This window comes from Buteo buteo, chromosome 12 (genome assembly GCF_964188355.1).
Source record: "Buteo buteo chromosome 12, bButBut1.hap1.1, whole genome shotgun sequence".
Taxonomy (NCBI): Eukaryota; Metazoa; Chordata; class Aves; order Accipitriformes; family Accipitridae; genus Buteo; species Buteo buteo.
Genome location: NC_134182.1, coordinates 32,117,326 through 32,141,291, shown reverse-complemented (window position 1 = coordinate 32,141,291; position 23,966 = coordinate 32,117,326). Strand labels below are relative to the sequence as shown.

Sequence of the window (23,966 nt, the reverse complement as noted above, 5' to 3'; positions counted from 1 at the left end):
TAGAGGCATTTGGTTCCCTGTTGGTACGTATACCAGCTTCAGCTCTGGCACAGTGGGGGGATCTGACAAGAAGAATGATGATGCTGAGTAAGCGAAAGGGTGCAAGAGAGCCAGCGTGGATGATACACAGGGTTTGCATCGCCTGCTTTGGAATAAACCCAGCATATGAAGTAGTCACTGAAACAACACTCAGCCTTTGTGCTTTTCTGCTTTTCTTTAGGTGGTGCTGTCTCCAGATTAGCATTTTTGGACAGGCACTGGCTCTGAAGACACAACGGGGCACAAAGCATGCTCTATTTCAGACACTGTCATTTCCCCACAACCAGCAGCAGTCTGTGCTTCGGTCTGAAGCGTTCTGACAGTGTTATGTCAGTTCCTCTCCATGCTCTTCTTACTATGTTTTCTGTTCTTTCTCCAAGTGTCTCAAGCATTGCTCCAAGCCACCCATTCGAGGCTATAATGTAGCATTCAGAAAGAGAAAATGGCATTGATTCAAGGCAAGGGAGGGAGCCCGTTTTGCAGTTTTATGCAACTCAGTGGAGCTCTGTAGTTATTTAGTTGCATTGAATAATTCAGTGGGGAGGCTGTCTGAAATGCAACAGCCTCTTTGTTTCCTATGAAAGGTGATGCATGCTCATAGGGCTTCAGACATCTATCCAGCAACCAGCAGACTTTTTTAGAAACACATGCATTTATACATTCAGAGACTAGCTCCCAGCACCCCTCCAGGCCCCGTGCCAAATCTTCTCATTTTTGCATTATAAGGCCAAATCCTGTCCACAGTTTTGTCAGCATTGCTGCTTTCAGCAGAGTCACCCCAGAGTCACACTGGTGCAAATGCTATAACCTTCGGTGTTTCCCCAACCCAGCACATGCCATCCTAAACCTTCTCCCGCACCTGGCCAGTAGCCCTCCCCTGCCTGCTGACCTGACACGGGAGCTGACACACAGATACCAAAGCAGAAATACCAGTCGCCAGCTCCGATCAGTCCCCGGACAAGCACCAAAACATGTGTGACAGCTGCTACTCACCCCTGAGCCCTCACACCAGACCTCGCCAGAAACCTCCCTGCCAACCATCACTGCAAGCAAATGCCCCAGCCACCTCCGCTCAGGATAATTTTCCTGGACTTCCCCCCACAAGAAACCTGACTACCACCACTCCACGGCGAGGAGAACGACCCTCCTTGGGGACCTTTCTTTCTCTCATCAATCTTCCCCATTTCCATGCAGTTTACCCTTCCCTTGGAAATTAGGCATCATCCTAAGGAATAAAACTGTTTAAAAACCTGTAGAGCATACCTGGTTTCCTCAGAGAGTTGCAACTAAAAAGCAAGGGGGCAGTGACACAGAATTACATGGGCATCCTCCTTCTGGGGACTCCTCTGCTAGCACTTGATACGGCCCCGGTCAGAGGGATGCTGCTGCATCTGCACAAACTGCTGCAGTGAAGCCTCAGAGTTTCTGTCAGGCTGCTGGATGAAATCACAGCTTTCTTGCTGGTACGCTCTGGCTCCTTTTCAGCTTCACACAAGCAGCCTCTCCTGCAGAGATTTGGAATTTGGAGGTTGCTTTGGTTTGGGTTTTTCGAGCTGGTTGTGCTACTGTGTCTGCAGTGCTGCTGGAGAAAAAAAAAAAAGGAAGGGAAAGAAAGAAAGACAAAAAGAAACTCGTGCAGGCTTTTACTGTCAGTGGTGCAGGAGGATGAGTAAACAATGCAGACAGCTAAAAAGATTGTGCTAAGTGGTGCAAGAAGCTAAAAGCTTTCCAATATGCCATTCCATTGTGTTTTCTTGAGTATTGCATACAGGCATATAAAAAGGGAACAGTTCAGCCTTAAGGCCACATTCATGTACTGAGACAACTGTGTGAAGAACTCAAAACTCTGTCCTGTTCTGCCAAAAAGACTTTCAATGAGCAAATCTGAGCTGATTGTCAAAAAGAAGTTTCTGGTCTCCAATTGATGTTATTTCTCTAAGCCCAACATTTAAAAAAGAAACGGGTGATCAAACCACACAATTCAAAATCTACATTACGTCTCTGAGCCTGCAATTTTAGACATCCCCTTTTGAACTTCCATCTGCAAGGACAGCAGGCCTTGGCCAGGATCCCCTTATTCTAGTCACAATAAAGACATTATATTTGTTCTAAAATACCAAATTACTTGATCTAAAAGTGAGTGATCCCAACTGCATAGGCACCAACTCTCTTATGACTAACACCAGTGTGCTGGTTTCAGTTAAATGGGAAGAGATCCAGAGCCACGAACCCTTTAAGACAGTGATCTGCCTTTACGCTGTGAATATCCTGGCAGCAGCCAGGTGCCAAAAGCCCAGCTGGAACTGAGAAGTCACTAACTCTTCTTGATGCACATCCCTGAGCAGTAAACTGAGCTGTCAATGTAATATTTGTGTTTCTCATGACGAATTGATGGTTTAGACTGCTGCTTTGAACTTTGCTGCCACATATCACCATGCCAATTTACCCATTAGTCTTAATATACTGAATTTCCTTTATGGCTTCTCCTGTCAGTACAATATGGTCTTGGGATTTGATTCAAATATTTGCTGGGCACATTCGTGTTTTACTTTCTGCATAGTCACAGCTATATCTCAGGGCACGGTTTCACTAAGCCCAGGTGCTGGAAAGGGAGCGCTCGCGCTTGTCTGATCTTGCAGTCAGCTGGATCAGCCCACTGACCCAGCTGAAAAACAATCTGCGATTTTTCTAGGGCAAGTTTTCAACCAGATCAGCTTGCTGACCTGTTTGATGGCATAGTCACGAGTACTGTGCCAACACAAGGGAGGAGGGGGACATGCATCTGCAAGCACCATCCATTTTGATTTCAGTCTGCACACCAGTCTCTTAAGCCTCACCATGAAGGCAAAGTTTACCATACACTCACTGATCAACACAGGTGCTGGTTAAGCACAGTTGTTTTGTGCTTGAGTCTGCATTTATAGTCACCAGACCTACACCACCTTAACTTCAGAGGATTTACTCCAAATTTATATCATCTGAGGGGTAACTCAGGCAATCTCTGTGCAAGGAGCAGCTTGTATGAAGGAAGAAGATACTGATCACCGCCAGTGCTGAAAACATGTAATCACCATTTAATTTGACTTCTCAATTTTGGCAAGCTCTTGGAAATTCTCCAGATGTAGAAGTCCTTCCTATTCTTACACCAAGAGAAAGCTGCTTCTCAATTTCAAGGAGACAAAACCTGGCACATAAGGCTATGAAGTACTATAGCCGAATTTTCTGTCTGACACAGAAACGTAAAACAATTCCTGCATTGGTGCTGCAGTATCTACACGTCATAAGATGACTGGGAAATCTGTTTGTACATCTGCCTGGGCATTTATAAAAATTTTGATGGCTCTTCAGAGTTTTGCTTGGAAGTTGGACAACTGCAGTAGGCAGATGAGGCTTGAGGTTTGTCTCATCTAACTTCTCCCCCCAATAAATTAGACATGCAATCTAAAATAAAATCTTTATGTGGTCAGTGGGGAGAGATAGAAACCTCCAGAAGACAAACCAGTCCATCCTAACACAGGTATGCTGCATGAGTGGGATGAACTGGCCCCTGAAAATGCCCCTGTCCCTCTCTCTCCACTGACAATAGAAGAAGCCAAGGCAACTGCCTTAAACTGAAGAAGGAACTCCCCTGAGCTCACTAAAGGGCTGATATGAACCAAAGAAAACCCAGATTCATGAGGATGAAATGGGCTGTGAGGGTAATCTAGAGCTGTGTGCATCAGGTGCTAAGTTATGCACAGGTCTGCCAGAAACTTGTGCAAGCCTATTTTCTTCTAGCTTCTTGAGCTAATGTTTGCCGATGGAAGGGGAAACCAGAGCATCCATAGGGTTGAAGGTCTGGTACAGGGTGTACTTAGGCGACTGGGAGGTCCCAGGGCCCATGCAGTTTTACTGGGGTGGGAAGGGGGGTCTCCTCTGTCAGGGAGGTGACTGTTGTGGGCAGAGGAACCACGCGCTGAGCAGGAATGCAGAGGTCCAAAGCTAGGGTAGGGCTCAGATCCTGCCTACCCTGAGGGCCTGCCCAACATACTGGGAGACAAGCACAACCACCTGATGAAGGTCCAGAAGTCTGCAGCACCTTAAAGTCTGGAAATGCTCTTCTGGCAGAGAGTGAGAGCATCAGGCTTTCAAGTCTATATGCATGTTGTACAAAGTCAATTTGTCACTTGCTGGCTCCAGTCCAGGTAGGACATAAATCTTACCCTAAGTACAATTTTAAACAGACACTTCCACTCAGACCATTTTGCAAGTACGTGCAATTTGGGAACAGAAAACCCTAAATGCTGCACGCACTCAGCACTGAAACAGTACCATTTCCACGGCCTGCGTGTGTCACAGCTGATGGCAATGGAGCCCGAGTGATGGAAATGGCTTCCTCCAGGCAGAGCAGGTTTGTTGCTGTGCTATTTCTGAGCCCTCTGCTTACTTCTGTTACTGGAAATGACTTACATTTATTTCTAAATCTGTCTCTATTGATTAGCAGTTAGTAAGTGGCTGCATGGCTTAATATAATGATCATTGCTCTCGCTCCTTTTGTTATTCCTGATGCACAGAAGACTGTTCTTTCTTTTTTTAGTTGCAGGATGTTCTCGTTAGCTCAGCTTAGCACTGTGTATACTCACAGGGTATTCGGGATTTTCTTTTGAAGTATTTTACACTGGCAACAAATAGAAAACAAAGTGCATACTACTCATTTTGAATGAAGCTAGGACTATCTACCAAAACATTAATGAGGTGTAAAATATCACATAGCTCACCAGTTTTTATTGCAGTAGGTATTTTGTTGGCTATCTTCATTACAGAAAATGCTTGGGTTTCCCACAAGTATGTTAATTACACTTACAAACAGTTTTGATTTACACTGCTTGTAAGTCTATGCTTTGACTGAAAAATAAAGTTGATCTTTTATCAGAGGAGTGCATTAACATTTGCCTTTAAATGCATTCATTGCAAATATCACATTATACAATTACCATTACCTGACAAGCATTACACTTTTTGTGATTATAGCTCAAAATAACTTTTACTTAGCTCATGCATTCCAGCTTCTTTCCTGAGGAAAACTTGGTATCAGAAGTCAATTATCGGTTACAGAAGTATATTCAGCCATTTTCTTCAGCACTTTCTACTAATTTTCATCCTGGTAAGAGAGTTAGTTGAAAACACAAGTAAAGTTATACACGGTTACACAAGCAGTCAAAAGTAATTCTCATCAATGTTTGTTGTATATGTTCAGTCAGATGCTCAGCAAGATGGTAACAATAGCTCCAGTGTAGTTCAGTGGAAAGAGAGTATATGGACTATTATTGTATGCAGTGTGTCCAGTCATGTGATATTCATGTCCTAGCCATTTCCTTAATAGCCCTTTAACATCTGCATCACCACAGATTGGTATAAGTTATGGTTCTCCAGGGTTTGTTGGAGAAGAGGATCAAATGGACAGTTTAAGCTCTGGCTGAGGTTTCTTGGGGAGCTCACCTACCTGCATTTCCCCGGAGTGCTGCTCTACCATTTGCCTCGGCCTCTAAACGCTGCAGCACTCTAAACCACCAGCCACTGTCTGAGTGAGAAAAATAGAACTTTCCAGGTGGCCACCACTGTTCTCCTTTTCAAACAGGCAGAGCTGTGGTGCAGTAGTGCCAAGCTTCTGATGGGGACGCAGATACACTCATTTCCCCATCCAGCAGTTCTGCGGTTGCTATTCTTCCTTTTGGGACCCAGGAACATCAGTTCATGGTCAGAGTCTGGATCTAAAAGAGGTTGCAAAGAGCTGTTTCAGGTGCAGCGTGGAGCCATCCCATCAGGCTGCCGCTCAAAGGTGTCTGACAACAACATCATGAATTTCAGGAGCCATCTTTGAGTCTCTGGCTCTCCCTACACAGCTCTGGCATGTCCTGAAATCAACACAGCTATCTCTCAGCTATTCATGGCCAGCAGGAAATGAAAGCTGATCATTCGCCTTCATCCTTTTTCTGAGAAAAGGACTTTAAACTGCTGCTGGCACTGAGGGACTGAGCGGAGTAGCCCAGCAGATTATAATAGTACCCCATCCTCTCTCATTGTACAACAGGGCTCCCGTTTGGAAAACTTACAAGAAGCTACTGCTTCAGGTAGCTGGGACTGGTGTCCAAGTCACCGTGACTATAGATAGAATTGATATGAACACCATGGAGACAGAAGGAAGACCCTTGCATCTGGAATAATATCTTCACAGTGCATGAGCGAGGTCAGTTTTGCTTACACTGGTGCCGACTTACCAGCTCACTTCTTGAATATGTATTTTTCACAAGGCAATACTGAAGACCAGAAGCTCTCCCCTGTGGTGTGCACTCTGCATACCAGCTGCTTTAACACATTCTACTCGTACTGAACACGCTCAGGAGATCATGGTCTAACACTGCAGATGTCACAAGAAATGTCACCTCAGTAGCACTAATGCTGTCCAGGCCAGTAATAGCAATGCTAGGCCCTTTAAGAAAGCTAGATGTCTGTTTTTGTTAACACAAAATCTCTAAGAGATGGATGAGGAAGATTACAAAAATTAGAAGATAATACTAATGTAGACAGCTGATGCTGATTTAGCTGCAACATACGACAGTTTTTAGTCATCCTTCAAAGGATGCTAATCTTTATCTTGGCAGGCTGATAAACAAAACCACAATCACAGGATACACAAATGACTCATCCTGGAGGGCTCTGCTTCTTCAGCGCCAGTGTGATGTTCCACCTAAAATACATACATGCAGAATGTCATTTAAGAGCCAAGAAAGGCTAGGGGTGGTATCCTCGGCTGTATGCTCCACTGCTTTCCCACCAGCCTCCCTCCCGACCCTGTGTACAGTGTAACAGCTCCTATATTCTGCTTACAGGACTGTAAGAGAAACACAATGCAACTCAGTCACAGATGGAAGCTGTCATTTCGATAAAATGGCCAGAATCAAATCGTGCACGTACATTCAGAGAGATAGCCATTTTGAAAGGAGATGCTAAGAAAGGTCCCTTCCTCAACTTCACCGTCATCTAAAATAAAAACAAACAGCAACCCACATCCTTAATCTTAATATTTAAGCACATTCCAATGAAAGAGAGGCATTTTTGTCTCATTTCATTCTGGTTTTGGTTGCTGATTTTTATTACTAAAATGGCAGGAAGGGTGGTCTTGTGATTATAGTTGCAGGCTACGAGTCAGGAGATCAATGTCCAGCTTTTCAAAATTTTCCTCAGTAGCTTTGGTCTCTGTTCGCCCTAGGAAAGAGTGAGTGATGTGCTTCCTTAGCTTAGAGGATTGTAAGAACTTTTAAGATGCGAAAAAATGCTTTCAAGAACTCTGTCCACGATGTCAGGTCTTTAATGTGGCAAGACCCTTGATTTCACAAGCAAAGTTTTCACAGACAAACCACTTTGGCCCGAAAAACCAGATCTATAACACAGAAATGAAAGGCAGAAATGTGTATATTAGTGATCCAAGGGAAAGGGAAAGCCTGTTGTTCTTTTTGACTGCGGCACAGATGTTCCAGGAGAGTTAGTTGGTGGAAATGTCATCAGTGATCCTATCACCAAAATCAGTGTCAGAGGTGATGAAGACAGGCCACGTTGTGATCAATGCTAGGGAAATACAATTTATATACAGGACCTATCCAGAAGTCCTTTGGAGTCAGCATGGTGTAATGTCACTGCCTATCATTAATCTGGTCAGTCAAGCCAAGACCTGCTGTGTGTTTGGAGACATATGTTTCCCATGGGAACACAGCATCGTGTCCTCTTTCCTGGACATAATCTGTCCTTCATGCCTAGAAGAAGGCTGAATTGGGGTTAGTGCTCTAACTTCACTACATGCCCACAACAAACATTTAAACATTAGGGACCCAACAATCTGGTTTTTTCCTGCTTTCTGTAATGGTCCTCCATTGTTGGCCAAACTGTTCTTTGAACAAATCTTTGACTTGTTCTTTCATTAGAGCTGCAAAAGGCCAGAGGCACCTTTGATATAAAAAATGCTGGATTTAAGGTCTGGTGATGGGATGAAATTTGGTGTAGCTAGGTCTAGTTGTATCTCCAGCAGAAAATCTGACTGAATGAATGCTCTGTATGCATCTAAATCACTGTGGCTGCTCATCTTGCAAGCGAGCTTGGGGTAAGCATTCTGTGGCATACTGATTGACACATGGCTCACCTATGAGATGCCATTTTCAGTTCATGGCCATGTAAATACAAAAATGACAGTTCCCAAGTAGATTACAGGCTGAGCTTTTCCGTAGCAATGTGACATGGAAACACCAAGTAGTTTTACTCATGTAATCTTGTCAACCTATTAACATTTACACTGCGGTACTGCCTAAAGGCTAGCCCGTTCAGGGTCTCATTGTGCCAGGTGTGGTCCAAATAAATGGCCTCCTTCCTTAAAGCAGGTTGCAACGTTTGGAGGCAGGGGAGATCTTGCTGCATTCACTGCAGAGTTACATGCCCCGTCTGACAATGTTCACCACTTTGTGGGAAGATTGTAAGGAGAGAAACAAACACAGCAAGCTAAAGCAGAAAGGGCTGCTGCTTATAAAAACATTGCCAGTCAGAAAGGAGACAGCCCCAAGAGTGAATTCTGGCTGTCTCGAGTGGTTGGAAACTTCTGAGAGGGCAGGCCATGGCAGGAAATAAAAAAGCACATTGAATAAATCACTTGATGCTCTGATTAAGAGGCATGGGACTGTGTATCATGTGATAGTTAAAGCCGTAAGCTCCAGCCTTGAAGATATTATGTGGTACACGGGCAGTCTGAATGGGCAGATGGTATTCATGAGCAGGATTACTATTTCTAGCAAAACAGGTCAAACCAAGTCACTTAGAAACAGAATTAAAATGTAAAGATAGTTATCTCTGAAGGTGTGTGACTATTTAAAGAGAGCTGATGAATCGGGCTCGTTATAATTGCATCATTTTAAACAACAAAATCATTCTGTGTAATAGAGAAAACCTCTGCCCTTGTTTCCTTTCTGTCAGCTAACTACACACGCATTTTCCAGCACAAAATTTGCCTCCAAATAGGAATGGATCAGCTGGCTGGTACTGACCAAAAGTATTCATTTTCCCTAAACTACCCAATAAGGCCACAGGCTGAGTGATGTCGTGTAGTGAGTAAAAGCAAACGCTACAAATAAAGCGTGGTTCACTTACAGCAATGCCTGCCTTTCTGAACAGTCCCCAGCCTCACTTTCCTATGGCTTTTGTGTAAGCAGGCTCCTGGATGGGTGGCTGACTGCTCTGAGCCAGGGATTAAAGCAGGTTGCATAGGCAGCTCCGGGACGAGAGTCTCTGCCCTGTAAAGGTACGGAATCGTTAAAATCAACCATGCGGCAGAGGTGCAAGACTGGCATAAGGCTCACATTACTTCTTATGGCAACAAGGGGACAACTTTGCTACCTCTGGTTGCTGGCTAGTCTGGAGCAAAGGGTAGGAGGAGCTGCTTTTGCAAACAGAGGTTCCAGCAGCCCCTCAGAAATCCCTGATCTCCCCACACTGAGGGGAGGGAAGTGATGGAGATCCCAGGGTAACAGCAGGAGCCGGGCAGCGGCTTACAGGGGCAGGGTGACAACCCAGTGGGAAGTGCCTGCAAAGGTGCTTTGGAAAGACCCTCAGGGAAGGGAGCATCCTGCTGCCTTTTCTACATGAGCATTAGCCCTCTGGGACCATTTCTCACAGGCCCACCCCCAGAATTTTTCTTCGCTGTAAGACCCCCCAAAACCCCAGCACATTAGCAGGAAAACAGTATCTTGGTTGATTTTAATGGACATGAAACACCTGGGAATTTCAAGTGCTCTGCTTTGTCTTCCTGAGCCTGGGTGAACGAGACCCTGCTCTGCTCCCCACCGTGTGGCTCAGTGTCTCTTCACCCCTGGGGGAGTCTCCAAACCTCCTCGGCACCGGCTGACATCGGGGTCCCGAGGCAAGCCTGGGAAGCCTTGCCCGAGCCCGTCTCTTTCCCCAGAAGCCTGCAGACGGGCGATGAGCGGCAGCCAGCACCAGCACTCAGCGCTGGGCAGTGAGAGGCAGAGCTGGCCCCACGGCTCGCAGGCGAAGGCACTGGTGGGCCCTGTTTGCCAGCGCTGCTCTGGCAGGCTGGGCCAGCCCGGGCTGCTGAAGGAGGCAGGCAGCTCCTTCGCCTTGGGCAGAGGAGGAGGCAGCAGGCAACAGCCTCAGAAGCCGGAGCAGAAAGAGGCCACCAGCCTGGGACAGCTCTGCTCGCTTGTGAGAAACAGGGTGGCTCGTCCCTGCTCCTCCCGTGCCACTTCTGCATCAGCAGTCCTAGGAGCATGAGCAAATTACGCCTGGGGCTGCCACTGAGCCCATAAAGTCTTGGGCAAGAAAAGAGAGCACCTTGCTCCACCGGCTGTTGGAGGTATGGCGTGGAAAAGCCATGGAGCTGCAGGAGAGCAGAGGTGGGGTGAAAGAGACAGGTGAAGTCTTAAGGGAGTTGTCACAGAATTAATTACTGCTTGAAGAAGACGCTCATCATCAGGCAGTTCCTGTATGGGCTGTGATTTCAGCTGGGCCTTCAGAGACAGCGTCTGCAGCAGGGGCCAAAAATCACCTTGTTACATCCATGCGGGAGGGAGGGCACTGCTGTCCCTGTACAGGGGATGGGGCTGGTTAAGCAACACCGAGAGGGCTCAGGTTGCATTGGGACGTTTGTGTGGTGGGCACTGCGCCAACTCACAGCACGGCAGTCTTTGTTCCAAAGGGTTTGCGCTGCAGATGGGTCCACTGGTAAAAAAGTAGGAGGAGAGCGGAGACAACAGACCGTCACAATTTTGTCTGGGGGAGGAAGGGAAGTACAGTGGGAAATAAAGGCTGAAGGTGGTAAACCATGGACGAAGGACAAGCGGAAGAACCGGCAGTGAAGCTGGCTGGATGTGAAGGGACTGGGAGGAAGGGATGGCAAAGGGTTTGGCTTGATAGCTGATCTGCAAAGGAGGTAACCAGGGACACAGCACAGTCCAAACACAATGTCAGCCTGTTTTGCCTCCCTGCTTTTGCTTGAATGAACTCCGGGCATCAGCCAGCTCTGCCTCTGGTGCCAGAGAGACAGAGGCTGGTATGTGCAGAGTAGATGTTGAGCAGCATGCACCCTGAAGAGAAAGATTGTGTTAGATCAATATCACACCAATTTCTGTGCCAAAAGGTGCAAAATAAACAACTACATATTTTGGCTGGCTCCAAAGTGGGGGTATAACTCATTCTGCAGTGATACTTTTATTCTAAGAATCAGACTCTTCTGCAACTAATCAAAACATGCTTTGTGTTTCCTCTACCCATGCCCACATACGAATTTACTATGTGTGATCGTAACGCTTGTGAGAAATACCAAACCGAGGCTTTTGGAAAGTAAAGCCATGCATTTAACCACAAGACACGTAAGCAGGACCTTTAGTGTGGCTCGTTCAGCGGCGCAGGCCACAGAGCACGGGGGTGGGGGTGCTGCAGCACTTTGCTTCTCACAGGCACTTGTTGCTTCTTCAGCAAACGTGGCAATTCTGGCAGCTCTGTTGGTGCCTTTGCAGTGTGCATTGGCCAATGGCTGCTCTTTTTAGAGTTTCAGCTAAAGGAGTGTTATTGATTCTTTGTCTCTTATGTCTTCCTGTTTTTCTTTAATAGGCTGGAGAGCAAGGTATGGAGAGCAAGAAACAGCAAAAGGAATTCATTGACATTCCTTTCTGACCCACAGACTCACGGAAACACAAAAGGCTGCCAATTTGTAGGCAAAGAACTGAATCTAAGTGCCCTCATTTGAAGTTGTAAACAGGATTTAAATGCTGCATTAGCCTTGTAACTTCTCTTTGGACTTCTACTATCCATAATTCATTATTTATTGCATGTGACTTATTGTTTAAATCATATGTGTTATTTCTGATATGCACTTGCCTGCTAGTGAGTTTGTCTAAACCTGGTCTATAAAAAAAGCTCCCTGAAATGTGAGTAAAAAGAAGCCCTTTTTGCAAATGTTGGTAGGAAATAAAAGGAAAACAGACATAGGGTAATTTTGAGCAAAGATTACTTTTGGATGGGTAAAAGAAATGGAAATTGTTTCTTTCCTTTTTCATTCACGTCCTGTCAAGCTATGCCAATTCACCCGGAGAGAGACTAGGCACAAGAGATGCAAAGGTTATGTCTGATACAGATAAACTTCTCTTTTACCACATTATGTGGTCAGTTTCTGAGCTGTAATTTGAACAGTGGATCAAGTAAATGTAACAAAGACACAAAGCATTAGTCACACTTCAGTAGGCACAGGTCCTGAGATTCAGTTTCCAAACTTTCCAGTTTGTGGCAAGCATCAGATATCATAAGCCTTATGTCTATTCTTTTAAAAGGATCCAGTTGTCTGAAGGGAATGTAAGAATGCCAGTGACCAATTACAGTATGCAGGTAATTAGGTTTGCTTGCTCTTTTTTGCCTCCTTCCTCCATTTATCAGATTTTGTCATAAATTCTAGCTTGTCACTTCACGAGCACCTTTATTTCACAGCCCCCAGCAAAGGAGCAACATGTGATGGTTTGGCCCCAGACTTTCATAATGATAAAGAGTAGTTTGGGCTTTGCAGACCATATGCCCACTACACAGGCGCACCTTCATTTAGACTGAGGTGTCATCACCACATCTTAATGCTGGAGTGATTCAGAGAGGCTGTAGTGTAAGTAAGCACCAGGCTCCATTCAGCAAGACGGCCAACATGCAAATGAAAGATAAATAAATGACAAACTGCGACAGCTTCAGCTTGCAGAGTGTCAAGTAACTCTTGGAAAGTGTTTAGCACTTTCCACTTCAGTTAATTTCCATGGAAGCTAAGAGATTTAAGCATGGCCAGAGTTGCTCTGTTTTTTGTAATACTGAGCCTTAGAGAAGGAGAGGAGTGAGGAGTTGCAGAGCCCTGGGACTGTGGGAGCTTTGCCTGTGTGACCACTACACACTTGGTAAACACAGCTCTGGCCGTGACTCCCGCAGCCCGTTGTTTTTCTGTGGCAGATAAATGGAGGTCCCAGGCACTCTAGCCTCTGAAGCATTACTGAATAAATCCAAGGCCATCTCTGTCTTGTTTAAGGATTAAATTCTCATTTTTAAGTCTAACTGTTCTGAGGAAAGCCCTCCTTTACTCCATCTCCACAGTGCAGGCAGTGTTAGCCTATAGACTGCTTATGGTATAGATATCACTATCATGGCAAAGGTGACAAGTTTACTGGCATCTGCTGTACATACAAAAGGAGAAATTTCTATTTATTATCTCTGCTTTTAATATCTATACTAATTTACGCTAGCTGGTCAGGTTCATTGAGAAGAGGTGCATTTATCAAAGCTGGTATATTTTGGTGAATATTTAGGTATGTACTCCCATAGCAGCCGTGTACATGACAGACTAAGTATAGTCAGCCTAACAGCCCAAACAGAGCACGAGACAGCAAAAATAATTCTCCAGGCTGTGCTGCCTTGCCCCAGCAAAACCCACTTCACCTCCTTTAGTGAGCTTGATACTCAGTAGCTTTCTAACTTTGTTATGCAAATAATTTACAAAGAACGTCGTGCTTTTATGTTGCTTCTCTTCAAAAGGTTTATGTCAGAGTGTGTCTCTCGGGCTGGGGCTCACTCGTGCTGCCATGCCTGCAGATGCCCTGGGGTGCGCAAAGCCTCCAGTGACTGGGATGGTCATTTACCTGCATAGGTAGATGTAAAAGGTAAATCCCACTCACTGTGGGATCTGGACACACATACGGAAGCAGTGGGCTGTGGGGTCGACCTCTGACTGGGACGTTCCTCCTCCCTGCGCTATTGCATGTTGTAACACTGACTGTGTGCTACACTTGATGCTTGGGATTTCACTAAATGGAATTGCAGAGACAGGAGAAACTAGTCACGAAGCATGAGAAATGCTGCTCAAGAGAGACAGATTTAACAGTGCCCAGTGGAGATGCCTCATTAAACTGATACAAACCTAATAAACAGAAGAGCTGCTAATTAGCAAAAGGAGTTAAGCAATGAAAAGTGGCAGTAAGCCAAGCAGCGATGCTGAGTCTTCTTAATGCAAAGGGAAACTACCCAGCAAATCCGCAGTTTGTAATACAAGACGGAGGAAGAGACAGACACCTTTTAAGATGATGATTTGCAATGTATTAGTAATCCTTTGTGGTTTTTTTTACTGAAGCTATTTATATAAAACCAGCAGATGAAGGATCGTCACAGAAGTCATGTTTTAAAAATATGCTTTGGAAGCCAAGAGATTCTCCTTTGGAAATAAAAAAGAGGCTCTAAATGTATTGAAAAAATGACAAGGGGAACTACTTTCCACAAGCCTGCTGTACTCTATGGCTATAGTATGAGGAGAACGTGCAGGTATTTTCAGGAAAGAGAGAAGATGCCACAGAAGAGAAACATTACATATGCACTTGCATTGCTAGCTCCCGGAAACCCCAAACACTGGGATCAATCTGGTCACTATGGTTACAGACAGATGTGGAAGCTGCTTCGAACAGACCGGCTGCTCTTGAGGAGTGAGGCCGACAGACAGGCGGTGAAAAATGGGAGAGAGTGGCAGCCCTTCCCCAGCCTGCCGAAAAGGATGCCCATGGTGGTTCAGATGTCCGTGCCCTGCTAATTAGCAGAAGTACTGCTGTCATGGACAGACTGTGGCAGGGCTAGCGCAAACGTGGCACAGATAGTGGGATTGTCTCCGAGAAACCGATCTGCCTCTCTGATGCAAAGGCAGGGAACAAAGCGGGCATTAATATGCAGCCACTGGCACCTGGCAGTGGTCATAAGCAAAGCAGCCATCTTCTTCAGAGGTGGGGCTGAAATGGAGGTAATGACCGAATGCCATAGGGCCACATCCCAGTACAAACCAGTTCTCTTCTTTGCCTGTATTCCATATTTAGTGTTTGTATAACAGAAGTGTCCAGTCAGTGCAACAACATGCAGGGACATGGATGTTCCCAAGTCAAGGACTCCCTGGCACAAGTTATTGCTCTCACCCCAAGTGTGGGCAGGCAAAGAGGAAAAACCTAGCATGACTGCAGTGAATTTTGTCCTTATATAACACTGGGTTTTGGAAGGAATCATTCCAAGGGATACTCCCCTGACTGTATTATTTGTGCAGTGAGTCAGGAAGCCTTGCACACCACTTGAGATACTCTACCCACTTCTCCTTGGGATATGTCTGTGTCTGCATGTGGATATCACACATCATTTTACAAATTGCTCTAGCTATGCTCTCAGGGAAATATATTATTAACCGTTTTCCCAGTCTTGTTGTTGACTTGGTTAACCATTAACAGGATCATCCTTTTTACAAAGGCCTCACAAAGTCCATAAAGTGTATGTAAGCACAAGGGGCAACGTTCTTCCCTCAGCACACAAGGCTCTGGTCTTCAAGGATGCGGGCGATCAGCTGCAGACTCCTGAAATGTTGTTCCATTTGCACTTAGGAACTAGAAATATTTAACTCATTGCTTAATGCAGAACTTCAAGAGCCCTTGGGCAACTCTTTTGTACCCTTACATAAACTCTCAGTGAGGAGAAAGGGGCTTTGGGTATTATTTTTATGAACTATATTTGTGCTTCTCTGGCTTCCTGTGTGCTGCTGGACAGGGGAGAGTTGGGAAAATAGTTAATCACTAGCCTTGACTGTAGAAAGCGAAATATGGGCAAAGAGTACCCAGGGCAGGCTGGTATTAAATGATCTGTCAAGGGCTGAAAGGGTTATTTCCCTGAGGGAAAAGAACCATGGTGGATATAACAGAAGGTCCGATAACTGAGGACAAATTTCAGTAATTAAAATTTTAAAAGGACATGGCATAGTAGGCAAAGATGCATAAGAAGAGGCATATAGAGGGAGAGAAAGCAACTAGATGTTTCCTGGGAAAAGCAAAGCCTGTTGCATGGCTACTCCTGCATCTGTAGGCATAATCTGAATTTTGACTCAGCCCTCTAATCAAAGGACGCTGCCAGCTATGTCCACTGAACTAACAAATGCTGGCTTGTTTTGAAGAGAGAGCTGCATCACTACAATTATTTCTGATAGCACTACTTGCCTGGAAGGTATGTGCCTTAAAAAACAGACTCCTTGGCATGTCCATGGAAATGAGTAAGAGCCTGACTCACAGACCTTGTCTTGAGGGATCTGTTGGACCCACTCCATGAAGAAGCTACATTGTCTATTGCTTTAGGGTATACATGTGGAGACTGTAAAAAAGGCTGGGATCTTCAGAAGAAACTGTGACAACTTCTTCCCTGAGGAGGAACCTATCCTATGCCTTCAATTCTCATTATCATCCCGTTGCATTGCCCAAGTCTTCAAAGAATGTTCTTCTGTACTGTGTGGCAACGTGAAAGGCTCATCTATTAACCACCCATGGGATGGGAAAAGTGAAACTTTGGGTGAAGCTACATGCCTTACCGCTTTGGCGCGAGCTGATCTCAGAACCACCAAAAGGGGATGGCATCTTCTCCCCTGCCCCAGCTCTCCCTTCCTTCCTCCTCACCTGGCCCTGTGCTGCCAAGCCACTGGGCTCTCCCCGCTCCCTAACCAGTCCCATAAGTAGCAGCGGGCAGAAAGGAGAGCTGGGGACTGGGCGGTGGGAGGGATGTGAAGAGGAAGGAAGACCTCTCCTTCTGCTGGCAGAGAGGTGTTGTAACAGCTTAGTCACAACGCGCAGCTTTGGGTGCTGAGAAACGTACAAACACATTGGTCAATGTACGAAATAAATAGTCGGGGTCATGGGGAAATCACTTCTTCCTCTAGCTGCCTTCAGTTGCCACACTCCAAAGTAGCCTACAAATTGTTGTGAGAGAAGGTTGACTTTTAAGCTGTGGGTTCCGTTTCAAGTCCAAGGTGATAAACGTCCATAAAATGACTTATAATTTGGAAACTGAAGTTATGCCTTTGAGAGAGGAGGACATTCTGCCACCGAGAGACCGTACCACACATGCTTCCCAGCCCTGGCTCTGCTCTGACACGCCACCAGTGGCAACTGGACCCTCCGACTCCATGGGTGGTCTCCCTGCTTTGCAAGGTGTGCACGAGCCACTCTGAGACCTGGTGAAAAATGCTAGAAAGACTGTCCTTGCGTTAAACATAATGTGTATTGAAGCCATATTTACAGCTTGCTCAGAAAAAAACAGAAGGGTGAGGTTTCACAGGTAGTAATGAGCAAATACAATTGAAAATGCAGACTAAATCCAGAGAGAAAGCAGGTCTTTTTTTCATACAGTATGTCTTCCTAGCCATAAAGCAGATGAGGTATCTGTCATTCAGAACAGAATAAAGAAGGTTGGAGGCAAAAAAAAAAAAAAAAGCCACAAAGATCCGTTTTACATCTAGAAGATGCAGGCAGCAAAGTCATGACTCACCCTTAACAAGTTCATCTGCTATTTTGTGACTAACACATTAAATTATATAATTCACAAATGTCCTACTCTTTAGGATTTTACTAAAAGCTATTTGCTGAATTAGAGTTAGAGATAGCAAAATGAAGTGAAAAAGCAGGGCCTTTTAGAGAAAGGGAAGCAATCAGCACTAATGGATTTATTGTGCAAAAGCCTATGTGGTTGAAAAACCATGCACGTACGCACACATCTGGCTGCTTCAGCTGTTGGTAGTCATAAATATAGCTTGCTGATGCCAAACAAAAATCCATATCAATACAATCACTTATTTATTCATTTTTATAATGCAGAACTCAAGATATTAGCCACAATTGTAGCAACAACAGAAAACAAACAGCTAGGTTTTCCAAGAGAAAGTTAAATTTGAACAAAAGTTAATCAAAGTCCATGCTAAACAACTTAGCTAATAGATTGGCAGGGCTTACCTACTGAGTCGCAGAGGGACGGCTCCAGCAACTGCAATGACAACAGCTGGGATATCACTTCCAAAAGAAAGGAAAAGCTGTTTCCCTTTCTGATCCACAGCTCTGGCCCCCGCATATAGGTTCAAAGTGTGTATACCTTTGTTACTGCATATACTCATATGCATGTATATAACCTTAGTCAGAGACACAGAAGTACCAAATCTTTATCTAGAAGACCATAAAAATGAAAGATTTGAGGAAAGTACAGGTGGTAAGTGGACAGAAATCATCAGATAGACTCACCTTAGGTAAATAAGCTAAATGTCTGCCCAGCAATATAGACAAGCCAATCATGTTTAAAACAGTGCACGTAGGAAAACATTTGCTTGGTGCCTGCAAGGAAAAACAACAATTAAGCGGAACTCTGGATGCAGGTACTTGGCTGTTGGGATGCAATGCCAGAGCTCAGAATTATTTACCTTCCCTTCATTCTGTTCATTAACACCTGGTACTTCTCATGCTCTAAGGCTGTCCTCTCAGCCACACCACTTCTGATGAGTTCATCACTAGTTTCATAATATCGGATTATCTTTCATAAAAGCCCAGCTCTTGCATCTGTGTGGTCAACGAAGAAACTCCACTTCCCTTTTAAAAATTATTCATATCCTCAGAGTTGCAGATTGAAGCATGGAAAATGAAAGTGCTAAAGTCTCAGAAAACAGAAGGCTAAAAAATAAATTACTATTTATTATTTTCAGAAACATTCTGAACTCTGAAGTAAATGTCATTATTTCCTATAGGGAGACTGATTCATGGCTTGTGGGGCCTTGGAATGATAAGCAGAAGCTTACGTAGCCTTCCTCCCCCAGCAGTAAACAGGAGATAAATAGTTCTCTGTGGTCTAAGGCCAGTCAACATCACACACAGTACAGCAGGACTTTTCCACCAGAAAGATAGCTGATGACACACGTCCATTTTCTAAAAAATGAGAATTTACCATAAATATATATTTCCTTAAAAATTCCACATTACTGAAGAAATTAGGTTCATTTACACTTCAAACTGTTAAACATTTAGTTGTGCTTTAAAAATCTGCAGGGTTTCCATTTTTTGTTTGGATTTTTTTTCCCTACTTGCCAGCACTGCTTGACAGAGGTTATCAGAGGAAGGCTTTCAGAAGATTTCAACCTCTCGTTAGTGATTCATAAATATAACACTCTATCTTTAAAAATCACATTCTTAAAAAGCCACAATCTGGGGGGAAAACCCTCAGAAAAAATCAGTATACTTCAAAAATTAATGCTGAGAAGTGATCCTGAATAACAGTTTTTAAAAGTAATGATTTCCAACTAATTTTAAAAATTCCTTACAGATTGCACCGTTATTCCCTGAATAACTATGATCACACCATAAACAAACCAGGAGACATCACAGAAAAAAAATGAGTAATAGATTGTCAGCTTTAATGGGAAAATTCTGTTTTCATTGGTTTCTTTGCAAGGAAATGGATTAGAAACTTGTTTTGAAAGGACAAGTGAGATCATTTTAGAAATTTCTTTTTCTTCTAACTAGAGGAGCTGTGTGGAGGCATGTCTTGCAAGCGTGCAGCGTCTGGCTCTGATAACAACTCTGGGCACCCACAGAATTTGCCACTTTTAGATCAGTATGGTACATTTAACACAACAGGACACATCAAATGAAAAGCAGGGTATACTCATTTCAGCTCAGAGTGGGCAGGTTAAGATGAGTTAAATGAAGCTATGATTCTATCTATGGTACATTTTAATTGTGTGCTATACTTTGAATATAAAAGAAGACCTAGTTTCCCCAACATTTATATAACTTTATTCCTTATTAAGAATTTATTAACAGTGTCACTGACACTGAAATCACAAGAAGAGGGGGAAAAAAACCCAAGTCCATTTAAAACCACTAATTAGCTGGGCAATCTGATTATAGATTCACAGCAGCTGTTGCCTTCTTGGGGTTTCAGTGATCAGCTGAATGCACACTGGAACACATTAAAAGAAGAAACAAGCTTTTTGTGATTAAAAAACCAAAAAACCCTCAAAGGTGGAAAAATTCCATGAAGGTATGGAGTACATAAACCTGCACAGTCAAAATTGTGTTTAGTTTTCCTGAGGAGCATTTAAAGCATTGAAAATATCTCCTGTTTCTACATGATTTACTTCTCTGACAAAGAACACTGAGTGCTTTCCTGAATCACAGCCATGCGGGGTTTTACTGCATACTGCAACTCTTTGTTTCATTTATAATTATCTGATAGGATTTGCAGCTTTGGCCTCTGTTCACCCTGAAGACAATGGGAGCCATGTTATCGATTTCGGGGAGACTCAAGTGTCAGCAGCTTTTCCATCCATAGCAAATACATACATGCAAGAACATGCCACCTTAGGCTCCAGTTAGTTAAAAGTTACATGTACAGGAAAATAGTTTAAGTTTAACATCTTTAACTACTCTGACTTTCTGCTCCCAGTGAAGACAGCCACTAATGACACTGACTGCAATTTCCCTTTTTGTCTTAAGACATCAGCTCTTATGCCACTACTACCTCTACGGAGAACCAGGTACTGTTATAGGTCCTGTGCTACTGCCTAGATTGGGAAGACTTTTTAACCAAGAAGGTTTCAAACCTGAGGTCCTCTGGAGGACAATGAACTTCACTTTCCCTTGAATAGAGGGTGACTGATTCAATTCCTTTGTACACCGCGGTTGAGGAAAAGTGGTAACTTCAGCCAAAAAACAATAGCCAGCTGGTGTAAATCACAAAATGCTGATATCATATGCTGCTTTGAATGTCATTTTACAAGTGGTCTGTTCATGCTCCACTAGCATTTGTGTCTTAGCTGGTGCAGGAGGTAGTTCCTCATAGATTGTTTCATGTCTGCACCAGAGGGAACATTAGCCACTATACTAAGATCCAAGTCTACCTTCCCTCCCTTCAGATGATCACAGTTTCCAGGAAATCTTTTTCATGTCATCCCTTAGCAGTAACTGGAAATCAACCACAGAAAAATTCTGAAATCCCATCTTTTCAGGCAAGACCATACAGCTGGCGAGTCACATTTACTTCAAGCATCTCTAATTAATGAGCAGGGCTGGAATACAGTAAACATATTAGAAAGTAAAATAAGTTCCAAAATCGCAACCCTAACCACAGACCTAACTTCTGTGACGACTTCCACAGGGAAGATGTGTCCATTCATTCTTCATTCACGACAGAGAAGACAGAAAGAACTATTTTTTGGCATTCAAAAGAGCAATATTTTGTCCCCAAAGTTAGGAACTCCAGCTTTTAAAAGCAAGCTTGTGAAAGAGTTTGATGTTTATTGATATTATCTAATGTTATATGCTAACATCAGAGGCTTAGAGAGCTTGTCAATCCATGGGATTTTTTTAAACTCTTGGTTGTAAATTACTCATTCTACAGGCTGAAAAATATTTAAGTAGCAGTTTTTAATACAAAAGAAATTCCTAATTATTTTTGGAATGAAAGTATAAGAGCTGAGTATACCATTTGGTGGCTTTTCAAACCAACAACAGAACTACCTGTAAGCACTGTTATACATTCTGTTCCTGACAGATTTAGCATCCCTGTCTAATAATGCAAATAAATATTTGGCTGTGATCTCTTTTACCTTCTGTTGCTCTATAGGTAACAACGTTGGGTGTCTTCACTCATACTGTATGAAATCTGCAAGACTGTTTTTGCAAAACAGAAAGCAGCTAATTAGGATTCTGCTGTCTTTCATATTTGCTTGTCATTTTCAATTCTGAATTTTCAATTTACTTGAAACAAAACACCCTGTGATACACCTATTCTGTACAGGGAAAAGCCACAGACCAGCTCCCTGTAAATGACTGTCCTGATCCTGAGACTGTCTAGAACAACAGCCTCATCTCCAGTCCCATTATTTTTTGTTATTATCATAGAATCATAGAATTGTTTACGTTGGAAAAGACCTTTAAGATCATTGAGTCCAACCTTATTAGTGGAGAGGAAGGAGACCTACATTTTATTCAAAAGGGAAATAAACTAATCTAAAATCCTTCATAAACTGTTGCTACTTCCCATCCTGAAGAACGCGAGGTTATTGCAGTTGTTTCACATGCTCTGATAGAACTGCTTATGTTGGTACCATACTTCTGTTACAAACTCAGCAGATTTTAGGGTTTGTTTTACAAACACATTTGCTTCCAATTGCCAACTTGGTCCATGAAATAGGATATTCTGCAAGTGCAACTTCAAAAAAAAAAAAAAAAAAAAAATGCAAGCAAGGAAAGATAGTATTTTGCAGTCAAACAAACAAAAAAAGGCAATATTCATTAACTGGTGTAAGAAATTTTATCATTTAAAAATCAATTAGTCGTTCAAAGTTGAAAAGAATAACACCTATTCACAAGAGGGGTTAAAATTCTTTGGGACACTGAAAAGAAGAAACCAGACATATTATTTTGTCAAGAAGACTGGCTCCTGATTGTGGCTGGTAACTTCTTGCCAGTGGAACTGCCTTAGGACTGTTAAATGTAAATGCACAGGCAGGTGCATTGATAAGTCATGCTGTACTTTAATGTGTTAGCCTGAACTTTTCACTGCTTATCAGGTCAATAATATGTGAACCCTGCCTGGGTCATCTGAGACCACGGTGGGCAATTTGACCACAGAAATTGCTAGGGCAGGCAGTTAATCTTGCCATCTAAGTCAAAATCCCCAAGGGTTTGAACCCAGACCTGGCTAACAACAGCAGCTTGGAGTGAACTCCTAATTGAGGTCCCTAGGAGGAAGAATAGAGCAGAACTGAAGACAAAGACCCTGCTAAGATACTGAGAGGAAATCTGGGCAGTAGGAAAGCCATTTTGAAGTGCAAAGTTTTCTGTTCATTAAACCTTCACTACAGTGAACATTTTAATATATCCCCTTGAACAATTTAATATATGTCCTAACAAGGAGGAATAAAAATCCTCTTTCCTCCTTGTTTTCTTTTTTTTCCTTTACACAGTGAGCACAAGATTTTATCAACCAGTTTCTAGAAGATTGTTGATGAGATATGAAGACCTTTGACTGTGAATTGTTCCTTTAAGCCCAGCACGAGTAATGGGCACAATTCTGCTTTTCTGTGCACCAGCTAAATGGGAAGTCACTCACTGCATTTCACTTGACTGATTTAGACCATCTCTGCAGAGAGCAGGGGTTGATCAAATGCAAGTCATTGTGTTTGCCTGCTGCTGTCAGGCCCAGAAGGAAAGTCTCATAGATGCTGAACTACCTGGAGCTTCTGAAGAGCCACGGTTGGTAAAAATTGTTGAACTGAGGAACACAAGATGGTTGATCCTGGGATTTCACACAAGACAGGAGAAGAGGGGGAGTACACTCCAGAGGGGGCAGTGAGAAGCAAAGATACAGATGTGCTGGCAATGGTCTTCCCACCAGGGCAGGGGCAGACTGATAGCACAGAGTACAGAAGCTCATTTTGCAATTATCTATGAGCTCCCAGGCTTGTCCTCACTGGCCCACCAGGCAGTGGTTCCGTGGTACTACTCCATCACCAGAAGATCCAGCTGAAGAGGTTCCTATACCCAGACAGTCATCCCTTCCTCTCCTGTAGAAGGTGAAGCCATGTCACCAGTGCAGGTTCTCTCAGACACAATTTAGAGTCCCATCACACAAACAGTTGTATCAGCTGCAGCAGGGAGAGAGAGAAGAATATTTTAAGGCAGATTTGTCATCACATGTTTGTAACGTGAGGGTGCAATCTTAGCTACTCTGCAGTGTAACTCTGTGCAGCTCCGGAGTCTTATTGTGTTGACACTCACACTTGACAAGCTAACTCAAGATGAGTTCGCTTGGATAGCAGTTTATTTGAATTAGTGCTGCAATGAAAGCAAGCACTCCGGTCCTATCAATGAGCTTTCATGCTTGAGCACAAAGTACACTGTGAGGAGTACACATATTTTATTAAATCTTAAGACTCCTCCATTCTCTTCCTGTATTCCATGGAAAGTATTTGCTCTATCCACAGGCTTTGGACTCTATTTTTATTTACTGTGGGCTACTAAGTCTTCAGGTTTTACTCATTGCAC

At 43.6% G+C, this 23,966-nt stretch overlaps 1 protein-coding gene across 1 annotated transcript in view; it reads right to left on the bottom strand.

Annotated features, from left to right (window-relative positions):
• The window catches only part of LYST (lysosomal trafficking regulator), a 114,916-nt gene extending 91,388 nt beyond the window's left edge, over nucleotides 1-23,528 (bottom strand). The window contains exons 1-7 of the mRNA XM_075043231.1: nucleotides 18,344-23,528; nucleotides 18,168-18,257; nucleotides 17,886-18,058; nucleotides 9,832-11,159; nucleotides 9,208-9,350; nucleotides 5,522-6,766; nucleotides 1,303-5,179 (exon numbers count right to left, since the gene is read on the bottom strand). The gene's annotated coding sequence lies outside the window, so the exon portion shown is untranslated. The remainder of the gene's footprint in view (nucleotides 1-1,302; nucleotides 5,180-5,521; nucleotides 6,767-9,207; nucleotides 9,351-9,831; nucleotides 11,160-17,885; nucleotides 18,059-18,167; nucleotides 18,258-18,343) is intronic.
• Nucleotides 23,529-23,966: the final 438 nt, after the last annotated feature.